We start from the raw sequence: 23,342 nt of genomic DNA, 5'->3' as shown, positions 1-23,342 counted from the left end.
CCAGAGGTCACATGGCAAGGCAAGAGCAAGATAAGGTTCAGCAGAGTGATTGCAGCAGGAACAGGATTCTGACATGTTGCTTCCATGCCTTCTGACTGCCTGTGGCCGGGTTTTATAGAGAGGCTGGGCTTTCAGCCAGCTGCTTGGGAGCTATCTTGTGCTCCTGATTGCTCTCTGCAAGCAGCTGGCATCTGGCCAGGAGGCATGCATTTTTCTGCCTCTCCTGCAGCTCCATGTGTTGCTTCTGTCTGCCCCTCTCCCTGGGGAAAGTGGGTTTTTTTGGTGTCCTGGGTTGTGCTTCACCAGTGGTGTTAGAGCTGGAGGGCAATGGTGTCCCTGGCTCAGCTGCCAGCTGGGCTTCACCAGTGGTACTGCTGCTGGAGGGAGTCAGGGCTTCTGACTCAGCTGCTGGCTGTAGGCCCTGATCTGTCAACAGCTGTATCTCCTGCTTGCTGGCTTCTGCTGCACCAGCTCCAGCTTGGCTAGTTACCCAAGGCTTTTCTTCCTCCAAGGAGTTCTCAGCCTCACTGTGCCCCATGACATGCGATGTGCTCAAAACTGTTCTCAGAAGCCATTTACTCTTGATGTCATCATACTTGAAAAAGTGTAGAAACACTTACAAATCAGAATTATTGGAAGAAATTCAATGCCTAGAGAGACTACACAAGGAGAGAAGAAGCAAAAAAAGTTTATCATAATCTTCTAACTCAACGCAAGCTTTCAGAAACTCTGGAGTACTCTCAAATACAATTTTTCCCCCTAAAATAGAAATATTGGTGTAATTCACCTAAATCACTCAGAATGCCCTCTGGGCGGGGGGGAAGAGATCTTCTAGAATGGTAAATGTGATTTGTGACATCAAAGGTCAATTACACACCAGATCAAAGGATACAGCTCAACTATTGCAGATTATTATCGATCATTATACTCATCCAAAAATTTGAGCTCTAAAACCATAGAGGAATATCTCTACTCAAACATATTAGAAGACTAGAAGATATTCACTGACATGCTTTAGAAAAACATATTGAACCTCAAGAGGTCCTGGAAAGAGGTCCTGTTAAAAAAATAAAAAATAACAAAATAGCAGGTCTGGATGGATAGCCACCTGAATTCTAGAAAAAAATTGCTTCTATCCTGGCATGAACTCTAATAGATGCATGTAACATGATTCTAGAGGCAGGGATCCTCCCACCTTCATGGAGCTTTGCATCTATAGTGGTCATCTTCAAGGAGGGTAAAGATTTTACAAACCCAGCATCCTTTCATTTGATAACATTTCTGAACCAGGATTATAAAACTTTTACAGCCATCATTGCCAAAAGTCTAAACTCATTTGTGGCAGAATATGTACATTAGGATCAAGCAGGATTCATACCAGGAAGGGACCTAACAGACAACATCTATACAACTCTGAATGACCATTCCTCATGTAAACACATGTACACCAAAGCGATCTTTCTCTCATTAGATATCGAGAAAGCCTTTGATTCACTCAAAACATTCTCCTTACAGACTTTCCTTCAACATATGGACTTTGGAGAGAATTTCTTTCATTTAGTGAAAATCGCCTACTCATCCAACAGCACAAATAAAGGTAAATGGTGTGGCTTCATAATCTATCACACTACATAGAGGCAGGGCATTTTTTCTAGGAAAAGAGATGGTGGAACTCTCTATTACCACATGTGAGCGCATGAAGTGTGCATATGCTCCCGGAAATGTGTGATGATGTCACTTCCAGAAGTGATGTCACTCCCAGAAGTGCAGCCACTCCTGGAAGTGACACCACTTCCCAGAACCCAGCACGATGCATTATGATGAGATAAATGTTAGTAAACTTGGAAAATTACACTATGAGAAAGGGTTTTTTTCCTTTCTGTATCTCTACAAAAAGTGAGATCTTCCATTCCCTTTTCCAAACATTTCATTTCTTTGGAATCATATTTTAAAATATGCAAGAAGGAGGGGGCCTCTAAAAATCCAAAACCCATCTCACAAATCTAAATTCTAACAGATTGCCTCTGCCAGCATAGAAAAAAATTCCAAAAATCTTCCTCAAAATTCCAGAGTCTGAAATTCCTAATCTAATGAATATTGATTTTTCAAATTTTCAGGGAGGGTTTTGCTTTACTGGAGCAATTTAAAATTAGATACTCAACTTTAGCTACATTAGATTTATACTTAGTTTAAAATGACTTTTTGGTTGCCTTCCAACTCTACCTACAAATGGCTAAGCCATTGTGACATTGTGAAATGCTCATAAATATTCCAGAGTCCCTGACAAAAAATATTCCCAAAAATTTCCTTAACACTGATATGTCCACTGCAATATCAGTGATGTTAATCAGCTGAGGGTGGGGAGAACCATTTGAGTTACAGCTATTAAGACAGAAGAACACCTATATGCTGATGAATATATTGATGAAAGCCTTCTATGACTTGAACACAGCTATCCATTCCTAGCATAAAACTGGAATAACCATAACTGATATTTTAACTAATACAAATAACCATAACTGATATATTTAACTAACACAGAACCAATCTGCATTCAGAGGCTGTGGGAACCATAACAATGTCAACTTCAGTCAACAAAAGAATGAAAGCAACACACACACATATACATGCACAGCCCCACCCACCCCCATGAAAAGAAAGCAGAATGAACTCAAAGCAGCACACACACATGCACACACGCACATACACAGCTCCTACCCTCCATGAAAAGAAAGCAGAATGAACCCACAGCAGCACACACACAGAGAGCCCCACCCCATGAAAAGAAAGCAAAATGAACTCAAAGAAGCACACATGCACACATACACAGCTCCCACCCCCACATGAAAAGAAAGCAGAATGAACTCAAAGCAGCACACACACACACACAGCCCCACCCACCCACCACGAATAAAAATAAAACAGAATGAACTCAAAGTAGTGTACACATACACAGAGACCCCTGAATGAAATGAAAGCAGAATGAACTCAAAGCAGTACGTGCATGCGCATGAACGCACACAGCCCCACCCCCGGAAAAGAAAGCAAAATGAACTCAAAGCAGCACACATACACACACAGCCCCACCCACCCACCCACTCCCCCAATGAAAATAAAACAGAATGAACTCAAAGCAGCACACACATACACAGAAACCTCTGAATGAAATGAAAGCAGAATGAACTCAAAGCAACTTAGCCTCCTCTGGAGAGCCGGCCCCAGCAGCTTTGCTTGTACGCTCTCTCACTCACAGAGGAATGAAAAAAAAGCAGAATGAACAAAGCAGCTTAGCCTTCTCTGCAGATCTCCTCCGGGCCACACCTCTCTCTCTCTCTCTCTTTCTCATATAGAGGAATGAAAAGAAGCAGAATGAATTCAAAGCAGCACACATACACATACAGCCCTACCCACCCACTCCCCCAATGAAAATAAAACAGAATGAACTCAAAGCAGCACACACATACACCGAACCTCCTGAACGAAAGCAGAACGAACTCAAAGCAGTGTAACCGTCCTTTGGAGAGCCTGCACTGGGCCCCAGCTTGCTCTCTCTCTCTCTCTCTCTCTCTCTCACACACACACACAGAGGAATGAAAAGAAAGCAGAATGAACTCAAAGCAGCTTAACCTCCTCTGCAGAGCCCGCGCCAGGCCCGTGCAACATCTGCTCTCTCTCTCTCTCTCTCTCTCTCTCTCTCTCTCATTCACACAAGAAAGTATAATAAACTCAAATCAGCTTAAAAAACCCTGGTTACTGCTCCCCCATTCCTCCATAAAGGGATCCAATTAATAGTCCAAATTAAACCCAGTTGAAGAAGGAGCATTTAAAAAGCCATTTTCTTGGATTCGTCTCCTTACCTCTCATTCCCTAAAATTCATTTTTAGCTGTAAGTCTTCTGCCTATGAAAACACAATGCCTCTAATGTAAATAATGCAATCATATCTTCTCTGTACCCAACAAATATTGTGGACAGTTTGTTCCTCAGGAAGTGAATGGAAAGGTAAGGGGAAATTCAAAGTGAGAAACCATAGGGAAACTCATGGCATTTAAGAAATAATATGCAACAAGATTACACAAGCAATGAAAATACAGTGGTAACTGTCAACTGCAAGAATGTATGTTCAGCTCATGTGTGAGATCACAAGCTTGATCACCAGAATTTCTAGCAAAAGGATCTCTCAAGCACTCAGACTTGGCCAGATTTGTCTTTGATAGCTGAGGTAAAGACCTGCTGAAAAACAGATTTGGCAGTAGTTAAAAAATTAAGACAAACATTTCAGAAAGTTTATTTGCTTGAAGCCATTGGTCACTACAAATATTTGCCTGAACATTAAGATCAGCATCATCAGAGGCTCTGTTGAACTCTGTCCCATTTATAATGATGACAATAAGCAATGAGGCCTTCTCTGGCTTCATTCCAAGAATTTCTACCTCACAACTATATGTCCAACACCATCTCTATTCAATTTTTGATGCTGGGTAAACACACATTATTTTCTTTTTAGTGATTAATGCATGTGTCTGGCTGGCTCTCTTTAACATTTTAATTGCTTCTTCATGTCATCTATTAGGGTTTTACTGCTGCTGCACTGATTTTTATTTGCTGCAAAGTTAAACTGTTTTTAAAAAATTAACTGCCCTTGGTTGATAGTAATTTTTATTTATTCTTTTGTACAGTCTTAAGAATCTTACAGTTATGAAGCAACTTATTAAATAAATACTAGATACAGGACAAAAGATTACCAAATACAAGAAAACAAAAATAATAACTTTGAAAAGAAAATGTAATTATTCATTAGAGTCATAATTAACTAAACTAATTTTTTTTTTATATAATTTTTTATTTTCAATATCTAACATACAACTACTACATACATACATACCCTACAAAACAGTAACTACAAAAGACTACAATAGCACAAGGGATAGGAAAGAGGAGAGAAAAAAGAGAGAGGGAGGGAGGGGTGGAAAAAAGGGGAAGGTACCCTACAAACACTAAACACTACATTTCTGTTTTCCCTTCATACTGCCATTATTCAAAAGTTAAAGCTTTATATTATATTGATGGAGTGGTTGACCTTACTAAATGCAAATTACAATTTAATTTCAAGTTAAATTTTTCTTCCCCTCCTGGGTCCCGGACGGAGTTCTCTCTGCGCAACTGCAGCCGCAGTGCTCGTTTCCTCCCCCTCCCCCTCAGACTTCTCCTTTTCGTCTTGCTTGGTGCACTGGAATTCTGGGTTCCTGTCCTCAAAATCCCTTAGTTGATCTTCTGATAATATCTTAAAGGCTTGATCTTTATGGGTGAACCAGATTCCTTCCGGAAATAACCATTTGTACTTTATTCCACATTCTCTCAGAAGAGCTGCGAACTTTTTATACTTAAAACGTCTTTTCCGGACTAGAAATGGGACGTCTTTCAATATCTTAATTTTGTTGCCCAAGAAGTCCAAATCTGCATTGTATGAATTGTATAGGATAGTGTCCCGGATCCTCTTAGATGAAAAATCGATGATGATCTCGCGCGGCAACTGACGCTTCATTGCATACTTTGAAGTAGCCCGACGGGCTTCCAAAATGGCGCTTTTAACTTCTTCTTTAGTTGCCCTCGCGGGTGTCGCCAATAGTTCCGAGACAAGACCCCGTAAGTCCTCGTTTTCCTCCTCTTTCACATTCTGGAGGCGCAAAATTGTCTGTGTTCGTTCCACTTGTAGCCCGATCAACTGATTCTCCACCAGTTTAAGCTCTTTATTCGTAGCCTTCACGAGTGACGCACTTTCCCGAGCAGACTTCTCTGCCCCCCCCGCTGCTTCCTTGATGGTTTTCACTTCGCTCTCAATTAAGCCCACCCTTTGATCTGTTTCATTCAGCTTGTCAACAAAGGGTTTTATAGCTTCACCAACCGCCCTCCGTACAATTTCCTCCAGCGATTCTCCCTTTAAGGCAGCCGAAACTGACTTGCCAAGGGCGGGACTTTGTTTTTTTGTTGCCATTTTAGGGGGGGGGGGACCGCCAACCAGATTCTGAAACTCAGAGAAGGGGAAGAACGAGCCTTCTTAGCTTCAGATCCCACCACTCCTTCGCGTGCGCTTGTAGTAACAGAAGGGATTCGCTTACTTGTAGGCTCTCGCCTAGTTCTGCTCTTTGCCGTTTCTCATGGCCCGGCAGCACTCGAGGCGCCGCGCACGTCCGCCGGCCTCCGTAGGGACAAACGGGCAATTAACCCCCCGCATTGATTCCGGGGGGCTCTTCCCGCAGCGTCCCGGACCCAGCCTCCCTCACTGGGAGTTTTGGGGGCTAATCTTCGCAGATCAGCCACCCGGACAGGGTGCTCGGCCGCTTCCTCTCGAGCCAGCGAAGAGGAGCGTCCGACATGGCGGAGAAAACGAAACCGAATCAATTAACTAAACTAATTAATTTAATAAAGATCAGGTGTCATTTTATATAGGGAAACACTGAAAGACATATTGTCAGCCTAATAACAAGACAAGGGACAAGTGTGAAGGGATCTAAAAACAAATCTAATAGCCTGAAGTGGATCTGATAAGGAAGTGGGAGCTAAAGGAAGGAGTGTAGCAATATATTTATTTATTTACACACTACCTTTTCTCCCCATTGAGGACCCAAAGCAGCTTATATCATTCTCCTCTGCTTTATCTCATTCTCACAACCCTGTGAGGTAAGTTAGGCTGACAGAGTGACTGGCCCAAGGTCGCCCAGTGAGCTTCCATGGCAGAGCCAGGATTCTAACCTAGTTCTCCCAGAACCTAGTCTGACACTCTAACCACAACACCACACTGCTCCCCAATGAAGAAACAGACACAAATATAACAATGGAGAAATAGACAAAAATGGATAGAAGAAAGAATGGAGGAGACAGTGTAAAGTCAGAGAGGAAGAAATCAACAAGAGAATAACAATGATCAAGCCAGAAGAAAATGAGAGAATAAACTGGTGTCTCTTGGGTAGAAGGAGACAAAAGATGACTTCAAACAAAATTTAAAAATTGAAATTACAAGTTTTTACAGTCATATGAGAAGAGAAGGGAATTAAAGAGGATCTTGAGGTTATAACTAGAGATAGGCAAGAACCTAAATATGACCCCAAAAAACCCATGAACCAGGCTGGTTCGGGGTTTGCAAACCAAGGTTTGTAGAAGTTCTTTTTCACGGAACTTCCATGAACTGTATACTGGTTCGTTGGGTCATATTTACAGGGGCAGTTTAAATGGCCATTTCCCCAGGGAAATGGCCATTTAAACTGCCCCTTTAAGGGACTTGCAAGGTCAGGTCCCTTTAAACTGCCCAAACCACAGAACTGGACCAGTTATGAATGAGCCGTGGCAGCCATTTGAGGGGTGAGAAGGCCATTTTTGGCCTCTTCTGCCACCCTGAGAGCCCCCAGGGTGGTGGAAGAGGCCGAAAACGGCCTTCTTGCCCCTCCCGAGAGGAGAGGAAGGACGCCGCACTGCAGGGAAAGGTAAGTGTGGGGATGCGGATGGGGATGGGGTGTGGGGGGCTGGGGATTGGGCAGTTTAAAGGGCCCTGCCACCAGCATGTCCCTTTAAAATATCAGCTGGCAGGCAGTGATCCCCCCTGCCGCCTGCCAGCTGATAGTTTAAAGGGACCTGCCATTTGCAAGTCAAGAAAGGGCCCTTTAAACTGTTAAATCCCCCTTTCCCTGCCACTGTTAAGGCTGGAAAGGGGCATTTAAACCCCACGAACCACGAACTGGTTCATTGGTCCAGTTCTGTGGTTTGTGGCTTGTGAAACCCATGAACCACGAACCTCCTGGTTCGGGGTTTTTTTGTCCCATGCCCTTCTCTAGTTATGACCTTGGAAGAAAGAAGGAAAAAAAACATAATTCCAAATAAGAATAAGGAAATAAGGTACTAAACCAGAAGGAAGATAGAGCAAGTGCTCAATTACATTTTAAAGCTTGAAATAATGAGAATATATCCAATCCAAAACTGGCAATATTTAAAATTTATTTAATGTATTTATGTTGTGTAATGCAAATTTGCAAAGTCATAACATCAGCAAAAATCCAATAGAGTTTTGAAGAAATGCTGAAACAAAACATAGGCATTTCCAAGACTGACATTAAACAACCTAGAACTACCCAGTAGGTTCATACTTAGACAGGACACAAGGTAACAGATAGTATACAGTAATACATAGTAGTGAAGTCTACAGTCCCTATCTCTTTAGTGAAGCATATATATTATATATATTTATTTAAAAGAAAAGAAAGTATAGTAAACTAAGTGCATAACAAAATGATTATACAGATTCTAGATTAGACATTAAAATTGAAACTTATACACTCTTATAGAAACAATAAGTATGTAAGCAATACATCTTAATAGTTTTGAGAGTTAAACAAACAATACACTTAAGCTGCTTTGATCTAATAAAGAAGAACATTGCATATTTTACTTCCCTGGCATGATTACAGTAGAGGCAAGGTTGTGGATTGCAGTAACCCTGTACTGGCTAAAATTAGTTTTCTGTCCCAAAGGGCTCACAAGTCTAATAATATTGGATCCCTTTGCCCCCCCCATGGCTCAGGGCGCTGGATAAGAAGTTACTTTCATACGGTCTTTCTAAACAATACCTGTGCTCTATGGGTTACGAAAAAGCTAAAGATATAGTAAAACAGAGGATATTAGATATTGCAAGGCAACATGATATAATCAGAATAGAGAAATGGCAAGATCTTTTGGAGCCCCCCAATAGGGTAACACCTATGCCTTATCTCCTCAACCTATCAAATCAGGAGTACAGACGAATTTTCACACTAATGCGACTGGATGTTTTTCCCTCAGCTGTCCTCGAAGGGAAGTTTTAAAAAATCCCCTATGAGGAAAGGATTTGTCCCTGCTGTGAGGAAGGGATAGAATCATTAGAACACATTATATTTGATTGCAAGGTGTATAACAATCTTTGCAAATCTCTTCCTCTTTTTTCAACTTTGCCCCTTACCTGTAGCCAAAGGATATGCACTCTGAGGGGTTTCTTTTCAGATAGACATCCTAAGATCACATTTCAGGTGGCCAGATTTGGTTGGATTGCTTCAAGGATCAGGAAATCCTTAGTGTCTAAGTGAATGATTTTATTGTACCACTGAGAATTTTAAAGTTTATACTATTGTATCATGAATGATTTTACCCAGGTATTGTGAATGGTTTTATTGATGTTTTATTTTCTTCTGTGGTACCTTTTATTGGTGTTTTTGTAAATTGCTGGTCACTGACTGTGGAAAATAAACTACTACTACTACTACTACTACTACTACTACTACTACTACTACTACTACTACTACTACTACTTCCCTTAGCCAGAATACATAACGTTTCTCCCCTCCCTCCCTATGAGCTTCTATATCAATTAATTATACCTAAATATTAAAAAAAATCCTTCCATTTTTTCCAGAGTTCATTTAATGGTCTATTATGTAAATAGGTAGTCAATTTAGCCATTGAAGCATATTCATGAATCTTATCTCTCCGTTCTGGAAGACTGGGATAGGCATCAGTTTTCCATTTTGCTGCAAATAGTACTCTCGCAGCCGTCACTATATAACAGAAGAGATATCCTTGTTCTTTTCTCACATTAATTGGTAAAATATTTAAGACCATACTTTTCATATTTAGTTCAAATCTGAGTTTGAGAATCTTTTGCAACTCTTCATGTATCTTTATCCAAAATTTTTGTGATTCCTTACAAGTCCACCACATATGGTAAAATGTTGTGCACATATTCTGACATTTCCAATAATATACACTGTAACCCTTACTGATTCTCACAATGTCTTTGGGAGTAATTTACCATCTAAAGAACATTTATACCAATTTTCTCTCAATAACTGACAGCCTGTAAATTTTATGTCCTTAGTCCATAAATTTTCCCATAAGTCCATTGGAATAGGTTCCCTAAAATTTTGGGGAACAAAACTAGCAATATTTGCTAGACAGAAAAAATGAAGCTAGATCAGAGGAAGGAATATAGAGCTGAAGGCTGTCAGCACATAACTGATAATGAATATTTTTTTAAAAAATCAAACTAAGGGAATGAAGAGAAAAAAGAATTACCATGAAAAGAGATCCTGTGGAATTCTAATTAACAGAAGGACCAAGAATTGCCATAAAGAGATATGAAAAAGAAAGCTCTGGATGGTAAAAAATATTCGATTGAACATGACTGACAAGCAAGTTAGTGGAAAGAAAAGAAAACTGAAAAAATTAAAAATGAATAAGGCATTAAATGTAAAAAGAGGAAAGCCGATCAAAGTGCAAAGGAAAGTGAATCAAGAGAAAATGTCTTCAGCATGAGAGAAATCATAACAGACACAGCAAGAGAGGTAAGTATCAAAAGAGTAGAAAGTTTAATACATGCATTAAAAAGGAATGAATACTGGAAGCAAGATATTTAACCTGAAAGCAATGAAACAGGATCAAGTGTATCAGTGGTTTAGAAGCACAGAGTAAGATCACCTAAAGTAGGAAGAGATGAAGGAAATTGAGAATATGTGTTGGATCCAAAGTTCAGCTTCTCTAATGGAAGAGACTTCCATCAATGGAACAGAAGTATCCTGGCTCTCCCTTCCCACTGCAGCCTACTGAGCTCCACAAAAGTCTGCTTTTGGCAGGGCCGGATCGACGGGGGGGGGCAGGGAGGGTAGTCTGCCCCTGGCGCCGCCAAAGAGGGGGCGCTGGGTGCAGTTACCAGCCCCAGGAGCACACTGCCAGCCCCGGGAGCGCACCTGGGGAAAGGCGAACGGCGCAGGCAGCCTCCCAGCCACCCGTGCTGCCTTTTGCCTTTCCTGCAGGACAAGGGGCAGCCAGCTTGCGGGAAAGGCAAAAGGCAGTGCATAGCGCTTCCTCAGGACAAGGGGCACGCGGCAAGCCGGCCGCCCCTTGTCCTGCGGGGCAGGTGAATGGCGCGGGCAGCCTCTCAGCCACTCGAGCTGCCGCCAGCTCCACGGCACACTGGGACAGCCGGCTTGCCGCAGGGGCGGGGGGGGCGCCCCAGCATGATGATGTCACAGGAGTGACGTCATCATGCAGCACCAGGAGCGTGTACACGCTATGCGCGCGCGTGTAGAGCCTGACTACGGTTGCCCTGGGTGCTGGCAACCGTAGATCTGGCCCTGGCTTTTGGGGACAGGAGACATTCAGGAATAGCATGAGGGACAAGTTGGGGATCTGTTATGACAGGAAGAAATTCGTAAAAACTGTCCCCTTCTTGCTGATGGAAACTGATTTAGGTGCAACCCTGTGAATAACAGAACCGATTGAGATAATGATCAGAACTGGACAAGAAAGAAAAGTGAGAAGTCCATTAGTTCATTAGTTTTTTTTCTTTCCAAAGATTTATCTATAAGGTAGTGGAGTTAGAAACTATATTTAAGGGGACGTGTACTCTCCGTCATACTGCCACTACAAAGTTATGTGAATGCTTCACAAAGATCGTGGTGATGTCAGACTCCGCTGCATTCTTCTGCAATTGCCACTGTTGCTCCATGACTATTTATTCAGGGGATCTCTCCAGTACGAGGCCCTTCTATTGACTTCTGCCTGTGTAATACCTCTCTCCCCACCATGAAAATCTACTATGTATTTATAGTTAAGAAAAAAATCATAATGCTGACTTTCTAATGGTGAAGATAATAGTAGCAGCAGATATGAAAAATCAGTAATAAGCAGAAAGAATGAAAATGAGGATGCTAAAGAAATAAGCTGGTCCTGCTCCTTATCTGATAAAGCATTTCGGATATCAGCAGGGAAAATATACAAGAAATATTTTAGGAGTATCATTTTTTCTGCTCCTCAAAATGTAATAGCTTCCAATGGCCTCAAATAGTTGCTCATATACTCAAGAAGTGGATAATTTATTGCAGTATTTAACATAGCTAATATCTGCCATTATTTTGATCACTTAAAAGTAAATGGAATAACTCCACCCAAAGACAAGTTCTAATGTGAAAAACTAAACATTCTAGAAGAGATTTCCCTGAGGATATTAAACTGAATGCTTATTAAGCCCTAGAAGCCAGCAAAGTAGGTCAGCCAGAACCAGTAATCTATCAATTTTCATAAATTTCAAAACTATTGTATTCAGTTAGTTTCTCTGAATTTACTGATTACACAGAACATAACAAACTCATACTTTCCAATTTGGATTTAATTTATAGATGTCTGTATGGATGTGGTAGCTATTATATTAAGGATTAGAAGGGCCTAAGGGCCTAGAAATTGTGTTGGACGGAGGAAATATCTCTACAGGCTGTTTGGGGAAGTGGACCATTTTAAGAATTTTTCACCCAGTGGCATGTGTTGAATTCTTTAAGCCCACCTATCAGCAGTATGGTTGCAAAATTTTCTGTCCAGTGATGATAAATTTGGTGATCCAGAAAGTGTCACAGCCAGTTATTCTGCTGCTGAGGGTGCAATCTGCAGATAGAAAGCACAGGTCTATGAATTCCTTAGAGTATTAAATAGGCCTAATTCAAGCAAAATATCAGGGGAAGGGGGGATATCTGTTGGGCCAATGCTGGGTGGTGGTGCACAGTTTAAGTCCTTGTTTGACATGACTCCAAGTGAAGACGTAATGCATGTTCAGTGTTGATTGGGACGGAGCAAGGTTTGTGCCTGTGGGAACTGGGTTCCCCCTGCCCTGCCCAAGGAGACTTCTCAGTTTGGAGTTCTGTTAAGAATTGAAGCCACTTTATTAAATTTTCAGTCTTCAGATGCTAGACTGCTGCTTAGTCTGATTGAAAAGAAATATATCATTATTTAAATGATCTGATGTTCAGATATTTGGGCTTTTCACTCTTTCTACACCATAATTTGTAGTCGTCATCTATTATATATTTGTTTATTCAATTAAAAGATGTGTAGGGCATGCCACAATTTGTTGCTCCTGAGGCAGTTTATAACCATAAAATTTTATTTTAAAGCACAAAAACACACTGAAATGATCCACATAATCTCAAGCCACCAATACAGTCCAACATAGCAATAAAACCAAATTAGCAAATAAGAATATTAAAACCAGCTAACCGATGTTATAAATTAAAAAGTCAAAGGCAGGGAGTTTGAGAACTGAATCAACAGCCCTGGTAAACAAAAGTCTTTCTTAGTGCCTGAAGTTAGCTAAACTTGGGGGCAGAAGAGCTGCAATGGGAAGAGAGTTCCAGAACGAAGGCATTCAACTGGAAGGCCTTCTCTGTAGCAGTCACACACTTGTCTTCTAATAGTGGAAACATACAAGAGAAAACCATTCCTTAGATATCCTGGTCTTGGGCATTGCAAAGTAATAACTATCACTCTGAGCTGGACATGGAAGCTAACTGGAAGGAACTCTCTAAGAACTGGCAATATGTGGTCACTAGCAAGCATATCAGGCCTACTTAGATAGTCTTGCTTCCTTTTGTGCCCGGTGAATCTTCCAAACACTTCCTTTATCAAGCAAAGGTCATAGTTATCCAGGCTGTCTCCATAGAGCACTGGGCTGGATATTGTCCTATTGTTGTTCTAATCATTCACCTCCAGAATTGTCCGTAAAAGAAAACCCAGTTACTCATAATTTCTATTAGATATATATCGAATGATAAGTGGATGCAGCCACAAAAAAAGTTTATATTCTTATTGATATCTTCATTGATCTTATCATTCAAGGCATGCACTGAAAAAAATTCAGTTTCGGACACGCGGGATCCAAACTAACTATGCATTTACTACTTTTTTTCTAACTGGAGTATTGTTGACTCTGATCTAATCCATTTGGAGGTTTTTTTTTTGTTGTTGTTGTTAAGTTTCAGCCACATTCTTCAAAATGCAAACTTCCAGGTCTTTGGGGCAGCTGATTTTACAACTAATGGCACCCAAATTGCACAGAACATAGTCCTACCTATGGGGTTGTAAAATGAAAATAAGAGAAGATTTGGTAATAGAAGGAAACACTTGCCAATGGGCTTTTTTAAAGCACAGCTATCAGAAAGATTATAATTTGGAACAATCTTACAATCTGGAACAATTGAAAACTGTATTTGAAACAGAATTATGTACAAATGATGAACATGTTACTGCTAAAATGTATAAACTTTTGTTGAAATTTGAGACAATGGATGAATAAGGGAAAGAATCTATGGTAAAAGTTTGGATCTAATATACAAATGGAACAATGGGAAAATATGTAGGTGAAGTGTCTTAAATTTACGGTAAGCTCCAGACTTAAAGAAAAATTTTATAAAATGATGTATCATTGTCTATATCACCAGGGAAATTAAGCTAAAATGTATAAAATATTTCGAATGTATTTTGGAAATGTGAACAAAATGAAGAGACATTTTATCTTTTATGGTGTACATGCAATAAAGCCAAAAAAAATGGATTCAAATTCATTCATTTGCTAATGCCATCCCCCCCCCCCAAGCATTTTACACAGCCATTCGAAAACAAAGCAGCAGGGAAGCGGCTGGAGGAAATGAAGCAGCAGTATTTTAACCCTTTCCTGGCTTGGCTTTAAAAAAACAAGCATGAAAAGTACATGTTTTTCCCCAGAATACTGCCACCAATTGCCTCTCCAGTGGGCATGGGACAGCCCATCAGCAAATATTGGGGGGGGGGGGAGATGGGTTCCAATATTGTTGCGTGCATTGCAAAGCTCTGAAAGCCTGAAACTGTACTGAGGCTTCAAAGCCCGTCTAAAATGAAAAACAAGATGCCAAATTGAAAATGCCTTGGACAGTGTGGAATATGAGGGTGCCATCCCGAAGCCATAGCGATCACAGAAAATGCTCATAAATGGCAAAAAGCTCATAAAGTGCAAAAAGGGCCAAAAACTGAACTGATGACTTGTAGATTTGGTGATTAGGGGGGATAGTTAAAAGAGAAAGTTATTTTTTGTAATTATAGAGTAAGTATTAAGCTTGTGATTTTACTTGTATTTTGTTGTAGAAAAAATTGTAAGTTATCTCTTTATATTTCTTTACATTTTCTTTTATATGTATTCTTTTTCTTTTTTAATTTTTTTAGCCTTATCTTTTATCTTTTTTTTCTAACCTTTTGCTAGTCTTTATCTTTTTGCTCTAAAATTTTTTAAATAATTTTTTTTTAAAAAAAAGAATACAGTACTCCCTCTAAACCATTCACCCTCAGTTACACTACACACATACTACAAGTTGTTTTTAGTTTTAAAAAACTAGCTGGGGGGGAGGGTTGAGAAGACAGGAGGAGGGACATTTTTTCCCCTCTACCATTTCTCCACACCAAATCAAACTCGCCCCACCCCCATGATGCAGACCATGTAGAATTAAAAGAGATCTTGCTGGAGGTTTGAATAGGAAAATGGTTGGGTTGTCAGGGAAAGGGTTGGGTGCCTCATTTTTGTCTGCTTTCAGTTGCCCGATCTGAAACTGCTTTTCTAAAAATGAAATTGAGGCTCTAATATGTACCTTTGGGTATGTTATACAGTTATGCAAGAGCACATTTCTTTGAAATGTGTATGAATTTAATAGCCAAAACCTAATTTATTTAACAGGTCTGCAGCTAATGCCAGTAAAGGAAGATAAAGTGGTCTTGCTTAGGACCACCTGTTCTCATATATGCTCATATGCCAATTAAGGTCTGCTCCAGAGGCCCTGCTGGTGTTGCCATCTACTCACACTCAGCCACAGGACACAAATATTTCTGACAGGGCTAATTGGTTAAACAGTGTTATCTTGCCAGGCCCTGAGCTGTGTGATGTTTGGCTATAGCTGGGCTTTTTTGTATTTTATTATATTTTCAAATTTAATATATTGTCAATTTAATTGATTGTGTACTGTCATACCATGGAAAGGTAAGATTTTTTTTAATGAATATTTTACTCTGTGTCATAGGCCTCTATTTCAATTGTTTGTACAAATTTTAAGTCCTGGAAAAACCTTCTAATACTTCCCCTCCCCCCTTGGTCATTCTTCTTGCGACTCTAAAAGGCTGTTGTAGTAACGTTCAGGATATTTCGGTGGTTTGCCCTATGCAAATCTTTTGTTCTGTTTTTTCACTTTACCATTGATGTGGTGAATTGCTTCAACAGAGATCTTAAAATTGAAAGCCTCGGGCCTGTGTTGGCTGCATTAGGTTCAGAAGGAATACGTGCAAATACTTCTGCCTCACCCTTTAAAAAAGTTTCCTAGCAGCACAAAACAGAACATAAAGAATGTTAAACACTTACTTGTCTTATCTTGTTTCAGTTCCTGAATGGTTTTTTGCAGACAAGGATATAAATTAAAGGTTGAAATAATGCCTTGGCACTTAAGAAAACAGATGTCTTCTCTCATCTTCTCTGTATGGACCAAATGCACATCTCAGTGAGGGGTGGGGGGTGGGGCATGTTGCTATTAAATTGAATTATACAGTCATGCAGTGTGGAAGAATACATTCTGACTTGCCTGGAATGTGAGAGACTATGATTATGTCTTTTATTGGACCAACAACTGTTAGAGAGAATGGACAGAGCAAAAATGAAGATTTTGAAACAATATGATTGACATTGGCTAAATCAGGTGTTTCAACAGCTTGGGAGGATTTCCTTCCACTTCTACACATCAAAATTCTCCCAAACATCTGCCAACAAAAGATATTTGTGAACTAAAGTTAATAATAACTGCAATGTTTTAGATGTTTAGAAACCCTTTAAAGATGTTCTAAGCACCCTGATACATAATAATAAGAAAATTAAACAGGCCCTTACTAGCAATTTCAAAATCTTAAATTATGCAAAGGATGTCAGTCAGTCATATGAGCACCAAAAAATGGGAATTTGGAAACACAGCTGAGGAGCAAGTTAGGGCCAAGCTACACATGACGAATGACACTTGAACAGCAAGTGTATTTCTCCCTGTTCACTTGCCCTCCACTCAATCCACTTGCCGTTCAAGTGTCATTCGTCATGTGTAGCTTGGCCCTCAGTCTTTGCATAATGAGCAGCTTCTGTGTTTTTCTATTACTACTTACCATACTTGGACACCTTGCACTGTAGGGATTCACATACTCTCTACCTCGGTTCCACTGGGTATAGCAATTTTCCTCTCTTTCTTTCATGATCCTCTCTTGCTACTCCAGTTCAATGGTTCCACATTTTCTTTCCATATCCTCTCAATGTATATTTTGTCCTCATACATATACTTTCCCTAGTCCACTGACATATATGCTTCCCTTCCCTTGCAGAACCAGAGATATAATAAATGTAAATTGCCTGAATTTATAGGCTAGTGTAATAGGCTGGTGGTGTTTTAATAAACTGATTTAATTTGATGCAGGTTTAAACAGAAAACAGGCTACTGTAGATTTTCCAGTCCCATTTCACATGGAAACTTGACTTGGGCCCCTCAGCCACATGAATAATTGTATGACATAAGGACCCTCAGTTTCTAGTTAACTATTGGAATTAACTCAGTGGCTGTATATATGTAAATGGTACTGGCTGCAAATATGTGAGAGGATCCTTAGCTCACTCACAGAGCATCTGCTTTATATACAAAAGATCCCAGTCCCCACCATAGCCAATTAAAAGTTCTTATTCTCTGGCATCTTCCATTGAAAGGATCAGATAATTGGTGCTATGAAAGGCCTTGACCTGAGACACTGGAGTGTCACTACCAGTCAGACTAAACAGTACTAACCTTTATGGTCTGGTCAGTGTAAGGCAGCTTCATGTGTGTTCACATGTGTGAGAAGCAGGATGTGAATAGACAACCAGGGCTGGATCGACAGGGAGGCAGGGGGGTAGTCTGCCCCCAGCTCCACCAAAGAGGGGGCGCCGGGCACAGTTGCCAGCCCCAGGAGTGCACTGCCAGCCCCGGGAGCACGCCTGGGGAAAGGCGAACGGCGCAGGCAGCCTCCCAGCCACCCACGCTGCCTTTTGCCTTTCCCCAGTACAAGGGGCTCACGGCAAGCCGGCCGCCCCTTGTCCTGGGGAAAGGCAAAAGGCAGCGTGAGTGGCTTGGAGGCCAAGGCAGCGCGAGTGGCTTGGAGGCCACCCATGCCATTCGCCTTTCCCCAGGACAAGGGGCGCGCGGCAAGCCAGCCAACCCTTGTCCTGCTGGGCAGGTGAATGGCACGGGCAGCCTCCAAGCCACTCGCACTGCCGCCAGCTCTGCAGCGCAACAGGACAGCCGGCTTGCTGCGGGGGCGGGGGGCGTCCCAGTGTGATGACATCACAGGAGTAACGTCATCATGCAGCTCCAGGAGCGCGTGCGCTATGCGCGCGCGCGTAGAGCCTGACTACAGTTGCCCTGGGCGCTGGCAACTGTAGATCTGGCCCTGTAGACAACTGCCAGTTAATTTCTTGAAAACAATTAAGCTTGCTTTCCTGATCCCAATCACCCATTATCAGTATGGTTTTTCCAGCAAAAGGTGGGGAAAGGCCAAACTAATATTACATAAAGAATAAACACAAAAAGCATAAGATTATTTCACTACAAAATTTATTTAACACTGGTAAAATTTGTAGTGAAATAATCATATGCTTTTTATTTATACTTATTAAAGTATAAATGTAAATTAAGCTTATCTACATTTCCTTTACAGTTGCATGTAAATCATTAGAACTAGGGATGCCATTCCCCCACTGGGGGTGGGGGGTCCCCTGTGCCCACCCACCACCCCCACTTCTAGCCAGCAGAGGAGGAAAGACAGGGGATGCCATCCTGGGCATGCTCCCATGGTGGCGCAATGGCATCACCTCCAGGACAGACATCATTGCACCATGGTTCTACACTGGCATCACCTCCTGGAGAGACTGAAGTGATGTCATGTCATGCGTAGCCACAGGAGTGTGCACGCACTATACATGTGCATGAGAAACACCTAGGAATACCATAAAGATAAGCCCTGGGTCCCCTGCCCTTCCTCCTGCTGGGAGGGTAGGGGGGCCTGGCATTCCTAATTAGCTTTAAAGAGAGGAGGCCTGGTGAAGTCTCAAACTGAGAAATGCATGAGGAGCCCCAACAGTGTTGGGCTTGTGGGTGCTTTTTGAAATTTTGAAAACAGCAGGTACCACCATTAAATCGCTGCCATGGGGATTAAGGATAATCACAAACTATCGTTAGGGTCCAAGTATCATCCTATAAAGGAGGCCACCATTTCTCAATGCATGCTCTTTGCTTTGAAGAAGAAGGAACTGGGCACTGAGAAAAACTTTGCTGAGCACTATGGAACCCATGGGTGCCACATAGGGTATTATGGGCATAAATGTTGAAGACATATAGACTTAGTAATGATTGGGATTTTTTGTTAGTGGGATGATATATGAGCAAGAAGCCAGGATTTGCATCCACCATGGCTTCAGTATTTACAGTTGAGACATTTTGTAATGAAGAAGCTAGATCCTCTATTACATTTACATCAACTAGGGGAGATTTTCTACTTAATGATATTTAAGGGCCAGAAAGCAGCAGCAGTAGCAACAACAATAACAAGTGCACTTCTATACTGCTCTTCTAGACAGATTAGTGCCCCACACAGAGTGGTGAACAAGTTAGTGTTATTATTATTCCCACAACAAACCTGGGGAGCTGGGGCTAAGAGGAGTGGCTTGCCCAAGGCCACCTACTGAGCTCATGGCAGAAGTGGGATTCGAACCAGTAAAGTGCTGATTCACAGCCGAACCACTTAACCACTGTGCACTGAAAAAAATTGTTTCAGTTTCAAATCTGGGATTTCCAAATGATTTATGTACTGTTATTGGTTTTTTCCATGTGGAACATTGCAATCTTGGATCTAATCCATTTGAGATTTTTTTTGTTAGTTATCATGAGTTTCAGCCTGTTCATTGCAATGAAAGCTTCCAGGGTCTTTGAGGCAGCTGTTTTTGCAGTTAACAGCATCAAAATCACACAGAATGCAGTCCTCCCTCTAAACCATCAACCCACAAAGTTTGAGAGCATGCACAACAGCTGGGTTTGGTGTTTATCAACCATGAAGAATGCTTGGAGAAGGCAAGTGTTGGAGGTGCACACCCACACTGTTCTTTTCAAGGAGGTTTGGAGAAATAAGGCTCTGAGTCAGTTATTTTTGCTCTTAACCAAAAACCACATCATCTATTAGTCTTCCTCTTCTACAGTACACACAGAACAACAACAGACCCTGAAGAAGGTGGGGATTGGTGGGTGCACACTATGGCAGAGCTGTAGTGCCACTATGGCAAAGCTGTAGTGGGACAGTGGCAGAATTAAAAATAATCCTGCTTCATGTTCATTTTATTCTTTTTCTAAGTGATAATAGTGCCAATAAATTACCTTTGCATTCTTCTGTTGCCGCCATGTTTCCTTGTGCTTTGCACTTTCGTTCCTACAATGAAGAGCAAATCCTTCCTTTAATTGCTCAGCGTTCTGCTGCAAAATGGGGTGTTCTCGCATTAATCACCACCAATCTCCATAGCCCAAGTGCAGGCAAGCAAGCCAGCGGGCAGCATGATTGTCTGAATCCCAATGTTTTTCCCCAAAAGTTTTCCTTTTGCTGTAGGCAGGCAGGATTGTTTTTTGAAAGGGCAGAGTAAGAGAATGGCTCACAGGGGGCTTAACTGAAGTTTGATGTGGAAAATTTGTTTTTTAAATGTTTTGCTGAATACTGGATGGGGGAAAGCAATCCTAAACAAGTCTACTCACATGTAAGCTCCGTGTTATTAAATAGTGCTTTATCCCAGGAAAGTGTGTTTAGAATTGCAGCCAATAATTGAAGACCACCTGCACCAGCAGCACTTCTCCTCTCAGTGACAGACCTTCCAAATACCCTGATGGGCGTGAGGGAGACAGATCAGTCCCTGGGTAGCCCCCTTCCCAATGGTTCCAAAGCTGACAGACAGAGAGGGCTCTTCCCTTGCGAGGATCCAAGTCGCAGGGAGACAATGCCATTGCCTGGGTAGTGTCAGGGGGGAAAAGAATACTCTGCTGCACATTGCACTCATTCTCCGTTCCTACCTATGAATTTAATTAATAATGTAAAGGCTCTTTACCCTTCAGATAAAATTGATGAATGATATCAAGGAAAGCAAGATTCTGCTGTGCCAGCCCAGTGCCTACCTGCCTGGCTGCTGCTGCTGAAAGGTAACAACAAAAATGAAACAAACTTTTTGGTGGGAGGGTGTTGTTATAATTTACTTTCCTGGATTTGGTTCACCATTCTGGAAGCTGCTTCACCAAAATGAAACAGAAATTTTCATATGTATTACCAGCACAGAAAGGCCTTGCAATTATAGAATATAAACCCTTAATGTAAGAAGGGGAAAGGAGCCATTTACGTTTTAGTGAGAGAAACAATGGGTGCTACAATGTCATCTACCTTTGTAACCACCATTCTTCATTATGGTATGTCATACCTTAGACCAGTTTGCATTGTTTTTCCTATCCTGTAATCCAAATCCTACTGCATTGTTTATTGCTTTCCTAGCTGATTGAATTGCTTTTCATAGTTTTTAATCCATCTTGAATCTCAGCAAGAAAGGCGGAGTTAATAATATAATATAAATGAAGATGATGATGACAATGATGACGATTATAGGATTTGGCTTAATATATAGATTTTGAGTAAAAGTTCTTCGACGTGCTACTCAACAAGAGAAACATGTTGATAGTATTTGGCTGTCAATGATACATTTCGCACTCAGTTTTTATAGCGCGTTTGCACCTGTATTTCATCCCATGTTTGTGTGGATTTCACACTCAGGAAGGAGTCATGGAATGCCAATCCGCAGCATGTCAGCGTTTTCTCCGATTTTTCCTCCTGCGGACATACTGCGAACTTAACTTTCATTCGCTGCAAAACGGCTCCCAGCCCGCAGTATGCAAGTGTGAAAGCGTTTGTTCCTTTTTTGCTTCCCTAACCCCTGATTGGACAGCCTGCCGGTCTAGCCACACCCACCAGCCTCTGCTCTCAAAAATTTTATTACGCCATTTTTTTTTTGGTTTAACGGGGCAGTAGCGTTTACTTTTTTCCTGTCCTGACCTCTTTTCCCTGGCGCTCCGATTGTGCTCTTTCCGATTTGCAGCCTTCTAGCATGGCCACAAATCCCGTTTTCCCTTTTAATTTTTTTAAATGAAAGCTGAGGGTGATTGCTCGAGAACCGAAAATCGGGTCATTTGACAGGCGGACCAGTGAGAGCTCTAGCAATGCTTGGCGGGAGAGTCGCTCATGTCGTGATCGGGCGCACAAGTTATTTCTGACAAGAAATCTCCCAATGGCCACAAAATCCCTTTTTTTCTCTCCCTTTAAATTGAACAATTCAACGTTTTAACGTTCGTCACCCAAAAAAAAGGACACCCAGAAGAGGGGGTTGTGTGCTGCGAGATACGAAAATTGGATCATGTGACCAAGCCGGACCATTGAGAGCTCGAGCACTGCTGGGCGGGAGAAGCTCATTCCTGGTCTATCTAACGGCACAGATGGCGATGCAGAAAATGGCTGGACGAGGAGTGTCGTGGAGGGAGAGGGAGACACTGGATCTCATCGACTTCTGGGGAGAGGAGAAGGTCCAGGAGTCACTGTCAATGTGCCATAGAAACATAGACGTCTTCAAAAAAATCGCGGAGCAGATGGCGGCAAGAGGGCACAAGCGCACGGCTTTGGAATGTCGGACAAAGACCAAAGCAATGCGCCAAGAATACAAACGAGTGGTGGCACACAACTCCAAATCCGGAAATGCACCCACAATGTGCCCATATTATGCCCAGCTACATCGTATCTTCAGGGGCGATGCCAGCATCAGGCCACAACGGGTGGCAAGAAGCCTCTCCCTTCCGCGCGCCGACACCCCGAGACCAGTTCAATTTGAGGGGTCTGAGGAACTGTTTAGCCACCCGATGGTGACCCTGAATCTGCAATCTGTGGATGTCACAGCAAGCGATCAAGGTAAGTATGTTTCCTGCTGTTGCGGGTCAATAGGCGGAATCCTGAGGAGAGATGTGACCACTAGGTGATATGTTGTGACATCACAGATGGATAATGCCCATTCTTCCAATGAACTTTGCAAGTGGCATGCCCTTGGCAAAGCAATCTATCTGTGGTGGCACTTGTAATGGTGGGTGTGTGAGGAGGGGCCTAGGGTAAGGCGATGTAGTGGGGATGTGGTTTTCAAGTGATCATTTGCTCACCTGCAGATTCACTCCGCGAAAAACAACTCAAGCAGAAGCAACCCTGAAGTCACAGCAATCTACAAATTTGGACATGTACCTGTGACATTCGATGTGTGGGAACCTGTTATCCGGTGACATCATCATGCCACTTGGGAGTTCACATCACTGGACAAAACCAGTTATTCAAAAAACAGTCTTCCATTCATTATCGCATTGCTGATATC

This window comes from Eublepharis macularius, chromosome 4 (assembly GCF_028583425.1).
Source record: "Eublepharis macularius isolate TG4126 chromosome 4, MPM_Emac_v1.0, whole genome shotgun sequence".
NCBI lineage: Eukaryota > Metazoa > Chordata > Lepidosauria > Squamata > Eublepharidae > Eublepharis > Eublepharis macularius.
Note: the sequence above shows the minus strand (reverse complement) of the source record.